This window comes from Rhodnius prolixus, unplaced genomic scaffold (assembly GCF_049639745.1).
Source record: "Rhodnius prolixus isolate KJV_2025 unplaced genomic scaffold, Rpr scaffold_7, whole genome shotgun sequence".
Taxonomy (NCBI): Eukaryota; Metazoa; Arthropoda; class Insecta; order Hemiptera; family Reduviidae; genus Rhodnius; species Rhodnius prolixus.
This window is the reverse complement of record NW_027411582.1, coordinates 9,900,913-9,911,552: the sequence shown is the minus strand read 5'-3', so window position 1 is coordinate 9,911,552 and position 10,640 is coordinate 9,900,913. Positions and strand designations below refer to the sequence as shown.

Below are 10,640 nucleotides of genomic sequence, written 5' to 3'. Positions count from 1 at the left end.
TTCCTCCAGGGTTAAGCATGGAGCCAACTCCCTCATGTTGTAAATAAAATCATAACTTTACGAGACCCACCAGGGAGCTCATAGCTCACCTAGGACTGTAAAGCCAGTTAAGTAACTAATACAGACACTAACAAATAAAAATCAATCAATCAATAAAATCAAAGTGCATAATTCGATTAACAAATAATAAATCAAATTCAAACAGATTCATTATCAAGAAATCATCTTCATACTTGAATTTTTTGCTAGAATATTTTACGAAATTGTGACTTTAGTTCAGCCCTAATATTACCTAATTTGCCCATAAACCTTCTTTCTATTACTTTTAATAAACAAAAGAAGCTATTGAAACATTTACTTTAAACACATACAAGAAATATCAATTTTGAATTTTGCTTTATCTTTGAATAAAGATCTAAAATAAAGAGAATAGCGATATTAAAGAAACTAATTTACATATTTGTAGAAAGAATTCAGGAATAAGTGACCGTTTCTGGACCTAAAGTTACAAATATGCAGTTATGGTTTCCGAATCTTTAACTAGACCTAACTAGAAAACAATCAAAGGCTAATTCCATTTAAATAATTATCTATCTAATAAGTTATAAGTTATAAAATTATTTCGTAATGATTTTCAAAACTGCTTTCTTAACTTAGATATAAAAATTGCATAAATTCCTCATAATTAAATACATATTGGTATTAACTAACAAATTACTAATAATAAATGAATTGTATTCAATTAATTGTGATAGTATCATGTATTCATTTAGATGTTTTAGATATTCACTTATTATTAACATTTATTAGTTCATCTTGATTATTGAAAAAATTAAGATTTTCAATGTGAAAGGTTATATTGTTTCCAATAAACGAAAATCTTAGCATTGGAAACTTTAAAATGTTTTAAGAATTACCTTAAAAAGATAATATTATATTAATTATTCAAAGTTCTTGTTAATTCAAAGTTAAAATTTAAGCAAACATTAAAGTCAATTAACCTACAATGCTCATAATCATAAGAGAATACCTTTATATGCCAAAATTAATCTTCTAAACTTAACTTGAAATCCAAATACTTATTCCAAAAAAACTTTGAAAGGTTTTACTGGTTTTTGATTCACTTTAAAATCACTTTTAATATATCCAAATTTCATGTCGGCTGATGCTTATTCTGTAATGGACGGCTAGGTACTTAACTAAGTCTACCAACTTAACTTTTCACATTGTTTCTGTCAACAGTATAATTACCAATTATTTAATTAGTAATTATAGTTATTGAATCATTTATTAATTTTGAATTTAGATAATTATTTGAATTACTATTTGAATAAATATAATACCTAAATAACCCTACAAGTACAAACTGCTGGCCATCCACACCATTTGACCCTAACCTACTTTTATTAACATGGGGTACACCAAATATACATAAATATAGCTAAAGATAGACCCTGATTGATATTTAATAAATTATTGAATAAAGAAAAACCTTTAAAATTTTATTTAATTAGTCAAGTTCCATTATAAAATCTATTTAATGAGTTGAATACACTCAAAATGGCATAAAATTCTTTTCAGTTTCCTTAAAATCAATTATATTTGACATAAGAAATAAAATTAGGGCAAATCAAATTAAACTGAACAGAGTTTTTTACATACCTTTTTTAAACTCAATTTTTTTTTTACAAAATTAGTGCTAAAAAACTATATAATTAAGATAATCTTGACTAGATACTTGGCAAAAGCCTTGAATTATGGTGTAATTTGAATAAATACATAATTTGAAAGTATTTTCTGTCCATTAAGTTTATAAGAATAAAACTTTATAATAGAAATTAAAAACAGATACACAATACTTGTGGAGAACAGATTGTGGTATTTGCCTGTAAGAAAGGTTACTAAAGGTTACCCTAATATTAACCTTATTAAAAGAGCAATGGAAATTTGTTTACAGAAAATTAAATAAATAGATGTAATTTTAAAATTCAGAAAGAAAATGGAAAAGAAAAACATTTTTTATTTATTAAAAGTTTTTCGCCATTTCCATACATTAGTTTGTTGTTTGAAATTCCACTTCAGACATAACTTTTCACTTGAACTCATTATTTTCTTGTCTTACTTAAACTCTAAACTTTTTTTAAAATATCTTTAGTTAGCTCAAAATTAATTGTTATTCAAGCTAAACCAAAAAAAAATCAGTCCAATCAATTTTAAATAACTTTTATGATGTCTCCAATATGAGGTCCGATCGTACAAGGAATTGTAGAACCAGTGCAATGCTTTGAACTATTTTTATATGAATTTAAATAATCACTTCAACACATTTGAATAATTCCAATTTCAAATAGATGTTGAATTTAAATTTAAAGTAGAAAATAGTATACAAATACTGAAAAGATATCAAATTTAAACTTTAATTAAATTTTTATCCTACAGCTAAAATTAAATTATACTATATTTATATAATACGAGGGTCGTTTGAAAAGTCCGTGCAAAAATAAAAACTACTTAATTTTTTGGGGTAAACCTTTTTTATTTTTCAACATAGTCTCCTTTTAGGCTTATACACTTCGTCCAACGCTGCTCTAGTTTGTTGATCCCTTCCGAATAATAGGATTTGTCCAAGTCTGAAAAATAGCCATTCGTTTCTGCAATCACCTCCTCGTTTGAATAAAATCTTTTTCCCGCCAGCCATTTCTTCATATTGGGGAACAAATAGTAGTCCGAGGGAGCCAAGTCTGGAGAATAGGGGGTGATGTGAAACGAGTTGGAACCCTATTTCCATTAATTTTGCGACCACAACTGCTGAGGTGTGAGCTGGTGCGTTGTCGTGATGGAAAAGGACTTTTTTGTGGGCCAATCGTGGGCGTTTTTCTTGCAGCTCGGTTTTCAAACGGTCCAATAACGATGAATAATATGCACCTGTAATAGTTTTACCCTTTTCCAGATAGTCGATGAGGATTATTCCTTGCGAATCCCAAAAGACAGTCGCCATAATCTTTCCGGCCGAAGGAACGGTCTTCGCCTTTTTTGGCGCAGATTCCCCCTTGGTAACCCATTGTTTAGATTGTTCTTTGGTCTCAGGAGTGTAGTGATGTATCCATGTTTCATCCACAGTGACGAAACGACGCTTAAAGTCCTGCGGATTCTTCTGGAACAGCTGCAAACCGTCCTTGCAACACTTCACACGATTTCGTTTTTGGTCAAGCGTGAACAATCGCGGCACCCATCTTGCGGATAGCTTTGTCATGTCCAAATGTTGATGCAAAATGTTATGTACCCGTTCATTCGAGATGCCCACAGCACTAGCAATCTCACGCACCTTCACTCTTCTGTCATCCATCACCATATCATGGATTTTATCAATGATTTCTGGAGTAGTAACCTCAACAGGGCGTCCAGAACGTTCAGCGTCACTTGTGCCCATATGGCCACTCCGAAAATTTTGAAACCACTTATAAACTGTTCTAATCGAAGGTGCAAAGTCACCATAATGTTTATCAAGCTTCTCTTTAGTCTCCTGAGGCGTTTTGCCTTTAATAAAGTAGTGTTTAATCAACACACGAAATTCTTTTTCGTCCATTTTTTGAAAATCACTCGACTTCCTCGATTCAAACGAATGCCAAACACAAAGAAATAGACCGATCTGGCTGAAACTTGGTGTGTGTTCTTCCAAGAGATGCTACTAACTAAACATAACTTCAATACGCGCCAGTAGTGCTAGTGCTATCTCTCTGACTTTGCACGGACTTTTCAAACGACCCTCGTAAATCATTAAATTAAAAAAAAAAAAAGCGTAAAAGGAAACTGTTTCTTTAAAAATCTCTGTAATAACATAAGAAAGAAGGGGCCACCATAATTATTTCCTTACAAACAAGTACGTATAATCTAACCAGTACGTATAACCAATTTTCGTAGAATTCCTGCAGGAATTTTGCACAATTTTGGGAAACAAATCTGATACTGTTAGACTCTCCAGACTATTTCATAATGCAATTAATTGTGTGTGTGTGTGTATAGGTGAAATAATTATTTTTTCCAGAAGAGATGAGTTTACCTTGGGTTTTTTTGGTTTCACTACACTTAAATAGCAATCTAACAATCTTGAATCTGGGATTCTATTTTAGTTTTATAAAAACAATTAGTTTCAAAATCGACAATAATTAGAATTGATGAAAAGATTAGAACTTCATTAAAACTAATACTAATTACTGGTAACATTTAATTAATTCAATGCTCTATTATTAAGGACCAGTTATGGAATTTTTCTGAAATAAGATATTATTGAACAATTTCAAAAATTGGTTATTATTCTTATTGACTTCTTATTGACCCTCTGTTTTCATTTGAAGAGTCTGGAGATCCTAAAATGAAATCTTATTGGCTTAAACCTATTATCCAACTAGCCCTTTGCAGATTGTAATATATTAAAGAATTTTTAGTATCAAAGGAACAAATAAAAATACTAAAATTAATAATGAGAAATTACTCAGCTTCCCCACCCAGTTATTGTGTTGAACTTAAAATTATCATGGAGAAAATTTTTTGGGTAAAGTCTCAGAAATTCATCCAAATATTTTGGGCAAATTATTGGCTTAAATGTTTTATTTGGTCCAACTTAAAGCATCTTTGCTATTACCACTTTTCTCTGCAAGAACAAGTAAATTGAAAGGAGATTCTACTAAATGATTGACTTCATACTTCAAGAGCATTCATTAGGTTTGTCCCTATGAACCAGAACTATGTACTTACCCTTAGAATCAGTGCCTGAGGATGGAATCTTCCATGAGAATATCCTATTTCTTGATTCTTGTGTATTTACCCAATTCTTTTTTCTGTTTTTATTCATCAACACTTTGATTATCAAAACAAGATTCTAAGGATGATGCAAATAACTTCTTAATCTTCTTGAAGGGCTAGTGGGTCAAGTGCGTGTTCTTCACGGATTCCCTTTTTTTCTATAAGGAATTGAAGAGTTCAACGAGGCAATCAAGGATGAATTTTGGTGGGACTACCTTTAAGAGATTAACGCGGACAGTTGTTCAAGGAGAATCCTGTTCCTACTGACACTCCTCTGAGGGGATTGAATTCTATTTTTTAGTAATTATGGACAAAGGGACACATTGTGGTATATTCTTACTTACTGCAAACCAAGTTTAATTGATGGGGTGAACTTATTTCTGAACTGCTATGTTTAATAATCAGGCAGCAAAAAGTTTCAGCATGGAATGGCCATTGCTTCCTGCAAAATAATTGACATAATTAGTGAATACCTATATTAGTTATTGGGGATAATTTTTGGGAAATGACGAATACAATCTCAAAATCCTTTAAAATCATTCTCTGGAATGGTTCATTTTTCTAAAAATAGATATTGTTTCAGTTATTTACGAGTAGTTGGGCCGAGAAATGACAGTTTTGGATGCTGGAACAAAGTATAGCACTGTTCTGGAAATACTCTTTCAGGCGACACAGATCTAAAGTCTCATCCGGAAATGGGAACTCACCAGGATGCTGGACATTTAAGTTCTTGTTTGCAAAGGTAATGTGTTCCTCAACTACTTCAGTTCTTCTTTAATTTTAAAGAAAATTTAAATTAAATTGTGTTTTTTTCCTCCAGATATCTCTTGGCCTTGAAATTCTGGGAGAAATATAAAAGAGCCATATTTGAAAATTAATTAAGATCCCCCCAATTGTTGACTGCCCTTGTGATCATTCTTCAGGATTGCTAGCAAATTACTAGGCCAAAAGTGAGATTCATTTTAGGCGAAAATTTGAAAACAGCTTCGTTTATCAAAAGGTGATTGAATCAATAAATTTGAACCCAATAGAGTACAAAATTTCTGTAATCAGAAGCAGCCTGAAATCTATTTAACGCTGGATTTACTAATATTGTTTCTGAGGAACTGAGATGACAAAGAGTCAATTCCAAGTCTATTTTGGTACATCAATTTTTAGGCATGCAGCAAGAAATTATTTTTGGATGCTAGATTTTTAACTTAAGTATCTTAGAATTTTTTTCCCTTAATTTCTTGATTTGAAATGATAGATTAGATTCTACAAGGGTTGGACCAACAAAAACCTAGTACGTCACTTCGAACCCAGGAGGTCTTTTGTAGCTTCTACTAATTACAGCAACTCTTCCAGTACTATCTGTTTAACTCCTACTTAAGGAGTCTGGAGAGGCCTAGGCTTTGTGAAGGGGATAACTTTTGTTTTAGTTGCCTTAGTGTGAGGATCAGCTCTGCTAAAATATTTTCCCTGATCATTATTTGGCCTGCAAATGAATAATTCTGGACATTCTCTTTCAGGGCATTAAATCTCTTCCTGATCGCAGGAAGGGGTACGCACGAACCTTAGGAGTGGATTGCTCCCTTAAGATATCACTTAGTGCGATTTCTACCTTGAATGCACCGACATGCTGCTGCAGAATGCTTATTATTAATGCAGCCTTCAAAGAAATGAGCACTACAAGTAGCAAGAGAGATTTGATGGAAACCCTAGGACGTTCGGCAGGTAATAAAGATTGAGCTCCATAGTACATCTTAATTTACTCAAGACATTCGAAGATCAGCACCTCACCAGTCTTTCTAAGTCTTATCAGGCAGGTTTGAACAGGCGCTGGGCTCTAGCTAGTAGTTTCTATAATAGACCCTTTGGGTAGAAGTGAAACTTGTCCCTTAAGATCACATATCTGACACCTCTTGAACATTAAGCTAAGATTACTCCCGTATAATGAAGAATACGTCTAAATCAGATTTTACTGCAGTACTTCGCTGGTAATGATTTTGTAAAGAATTTGTTAACAAGTCTTAGGATATAGATTCAGAATAATGTCGCTGATATCAAGTCTGTAGCTGTAGTGATTAATCCATTTACTGGATATTTGGTTGCCACATCCGGGTTATATACGTATTTTAGATCTGAGGACGTTTCCTTATTATTCTCCTTCCTCTCCAGAACCTCCTCAGGGATCCATTTTTAAGCGTTATTCAATTTCATTCTTTTCGTTAGAATTGGTAATTATAAATTATCCGATATTTAATATATAAGAGCATCTAAATCACGGTATTATATGATAGAAAATACCGTTTTGGTTGGATATATGATAACAAAAAAGGAAGGAAAACAGCCCTGAGAAGTATACTTATACATAAATATGGTCCTAGACGCGGTAACTATGGAGCGGCACCTAAAACGGGCGGGGCCACGCCTACAAACCGTTCATGTTGTAGCCAATGAAATTGCTGGCTATTCCAGTCTATGAGCTTATGTACATATGTGATGTAGAAGTAAACTATACGGATTGGCATGTGCACGTTATTCTACAATTATATGTATATCCAACTTATGGTTAGACCATATAAATTGTACAATAAATATTATCCATTATAAATAGGTTTGTATGTACGTCAAACGTTACATAGCTTGGTTTTTGGTTCCTTGTATGTATATTTAAATATTATATGTATGAATTTATTTTAACAAATATATGTATATTAAGATCAATACATGAAATAATATTTAACGTGGATTTTCAGTAGTTATATATGTATAATACATGTGTATTTAAATAAATATATACAAGCATGTTGATCGTATTTAATGCTTGATCAATTTTACTGTTATTTATTTAAAAAAATAATAATAATAATTCAAAATTTATTTTTGATAAATAATACCTACCGACATGTCTGGAGCAATATCTGGAGGAGGGGTCCACCACAGATAGGTTTTTTCCCCATATTAGCGTTCACGGAGCGTGGTGCGTTTTTGAGAACGTCCCTAGAACTTAGAAACCCAAACTATAGTATAAAATTGCACATTAATAGTAAGTAAAGTAAACGCTTATTCATTTGGGGGCTTAACGCCAATTAGTTGTCGCGGACGGGGGCCGAAGCACATACTTTACTGTTATTTTTAATAACATGTAAGAAAGTGGCAAAATATGGAAAAATGGTGAAATATGGTTAGATTTTGCATTACTGGATACGATTCATTAATATTTTGAATAACACATCATGCAGCCTCCCTCACTTAGTCCATTAATTGCAAGATGGTAACCTACGTGAACCTTTTTCTTGTAAAAAGTAAAGTAAAGTAATCGCCTATTTTTTTTCAGGCGGGGCTTAACGTCCAACTACCATTTACTAGGTGTCGTGGAAGGAGGCGACTAGCAAACGTACTTTACTATTTCTCATTTAACCATTTAATAAAATCCAAGACCAAGACCGGGAATCGAACCCAGTACCATAATGCATATTAGCTTTGCAGGTCTAGTAAATTTTCCTTTCCCTTGTAAATTTTTTAACCTTTTCACCACCCTCAATCCCTGAATTTCTAGGGATTCTGAAAAGTCTTCTCCAGACAAGAAGATACTGGCGTTTTTCGTGCACACAAACCAGCTTAGAATTAAAGGAAATGACATTAAATTGTGAGGGCCCATTGAGGAAATATTATTTTCTGTAACTTACTCTAACAAGTAAATTATTTTTAATACCAACTTTTTTATGAACATATTCGTCATAAGCGGATGTAATATTAACTGTGTGGCAAGTGGAAGTATTAATTATAAGAAGTATTATATTTTAGAAAAATTAGTTAGCATTTGATTCAGTCTGAGTCAGGCTAAACGGAAATGTAGCACAAAGTTGCTGGCCTATTTTCGATAAAAGGAAGTACAAATCATAATTTTTTTTATTTTTTGTCTTCAGAGGTAAAAAGGTATCAGAATGTAAGAATTGATTACTCACTGATTAGCATTGCAATCCTTGTCCCACCATCTGGAGCCTTAGATCATCTTGCACCTTTCTTAGCCCGAATAACGGAGGTAATCTGCAGTCAGGTAAGCCTTGGCACTTACTATTAGCCGTTGATCTCCAAGCCTGTTGAACTGCATCACAATAGGGATGCGTTTTTTTTTTTCCAGCTCTCAATTTTGTTATGTTCCAACCATCTCAATCTCGCCTTTTTTTTGCTTTGTTTTGGAGTCTCCAGTCCGTCACATTCCTGGAAAATCAGAATGAAAGATTTTAGTTTATGTGTGTCCAGCTTCTCAGCTTTGCTGCAATGGCAAAAAATTTGATATCCAGGGTCCACCCAGGGAAGAAGAGAACATTTCACTTCCTGAAACCCCAATTAAGACGAGTTCGCTCATTTTGTGCATTTAATACTGGACAGTAATCTTATATTCCCTCGTCTTAATGTTAGTTAAAAGTTCATATTAAATTTTAAAGTAATTCCTGACAGCGTATATGTTTTCTTAATACCTAATGTAAGAATTAATAATATGGTTATCCTTGTCAACTTTTCAGGTCTTTGAACAGATAAAGTTTTGTCCTTCTTCAAGATTGGAGGTAATTAGATTTTTTTTTTTTTTAACAGAGAGACAAACAGAAATATAGCGGGTAGAGTATTGCACTTAATTGCATTCATTATAAAATTTTATAAAAAATATCAACAATGATTTTCGACCATATAAATTTAGGTAATGGGGGATTGCAGTTACAATTGGTCTAAGATTTATTATTGGATCCACTGCCAGGTAGCGCCCTCTTACTCTAGATCTTGCTCAAGATATCTATGAATCCCCCATTATCCCGAGTTTAGAGAAAACCAATTTGGACCTGTTTCTAGAAATTAATAACAAAAAAAAAAATCAAAACGTAACTGAGCATTGTGATCTTAAAGGATCCCAAGTTTAAGATTCCTTGCGACTTTTGTTTTTTTTTGGGGGGGGATATCCTGTTCACCAAAGCTCACCCAAAAGTGCGGAACGGAGATAAACATTCTTCACTATTTAATTTAATTAATAAAATCCAAAGCTTAGACCTGGAATCGATTCCAGTACCTCAATACTATAGATCGCACCAGAGATAAAGCTGATAAGAACAGATACTACACTTTGATCTTAGCTAACAGAAAACCAGAACCCAGATTGTTCTGACTTGATTACCGCTCACCAATCCCAATACCAGGAGTTCTTCAACCTTTCTACACTTTTAGGAACCCTTGGAGCTCATGGTCTTGAAGGAACCTCATGTTTAAGTAGCAGATAAAATAGTTTATTAAACCTTTTTTCCACTCAAATTCCGCTAAATTATTCTTGTATCTTTATTTTAACTTAATACAAACATCTGAATAAGACAATGAATAGTGTGGTAGCGAATCAGGTTTTATATTATTTATTTTCTAGAATACATTTTATGAATAATTAACTTTTAAATTTCATAATAATTAATGCGTCTTGATTGGTGTATTTGAAGCACGTGACTTTTACCGAATTTCAAGATTTTATTTGATCCATAAATTATTTATTTATATTTATTTTTTACAATCAACTGCTTTTTTTTTTATATCCAATTTATATTAATATTGAAATGTTTACTTAAATATTATATTAATCTAATATTTTAATAAGACAGTCCATTACCCCGTTTCTACGTGAAAACTTCCTTGTATAGATGATTTCCACTTTTCGCACGATTTGGCTGAGCAAATAGTGATCACTTGCGGAACCTCTGACAACGTTCCGCGGGCACCCTAGGGTTGAAGACCACTGCTCTGCAGAAATATATTTGAGGTCATCTCTTTTAAATGGGTGATAAGCGCTACTCATCACGTACTTAAATACCCAT

General features: G+C 32.7%; 1 pseudogene; it reads right to left on the bottom strand.

Annotated features, from left to right (window-relative positions):
- Positions 1-9,734: 9,734 nt before the first annotated feature.
- Positions 9,735-9,939, bottom strand: LOC141447649 (U2 spliceosomal RNA; annotated as a pseudogene).
- Between the last annotated feature and the right edge of the window lie 701 nt (positions 9,940-10,640).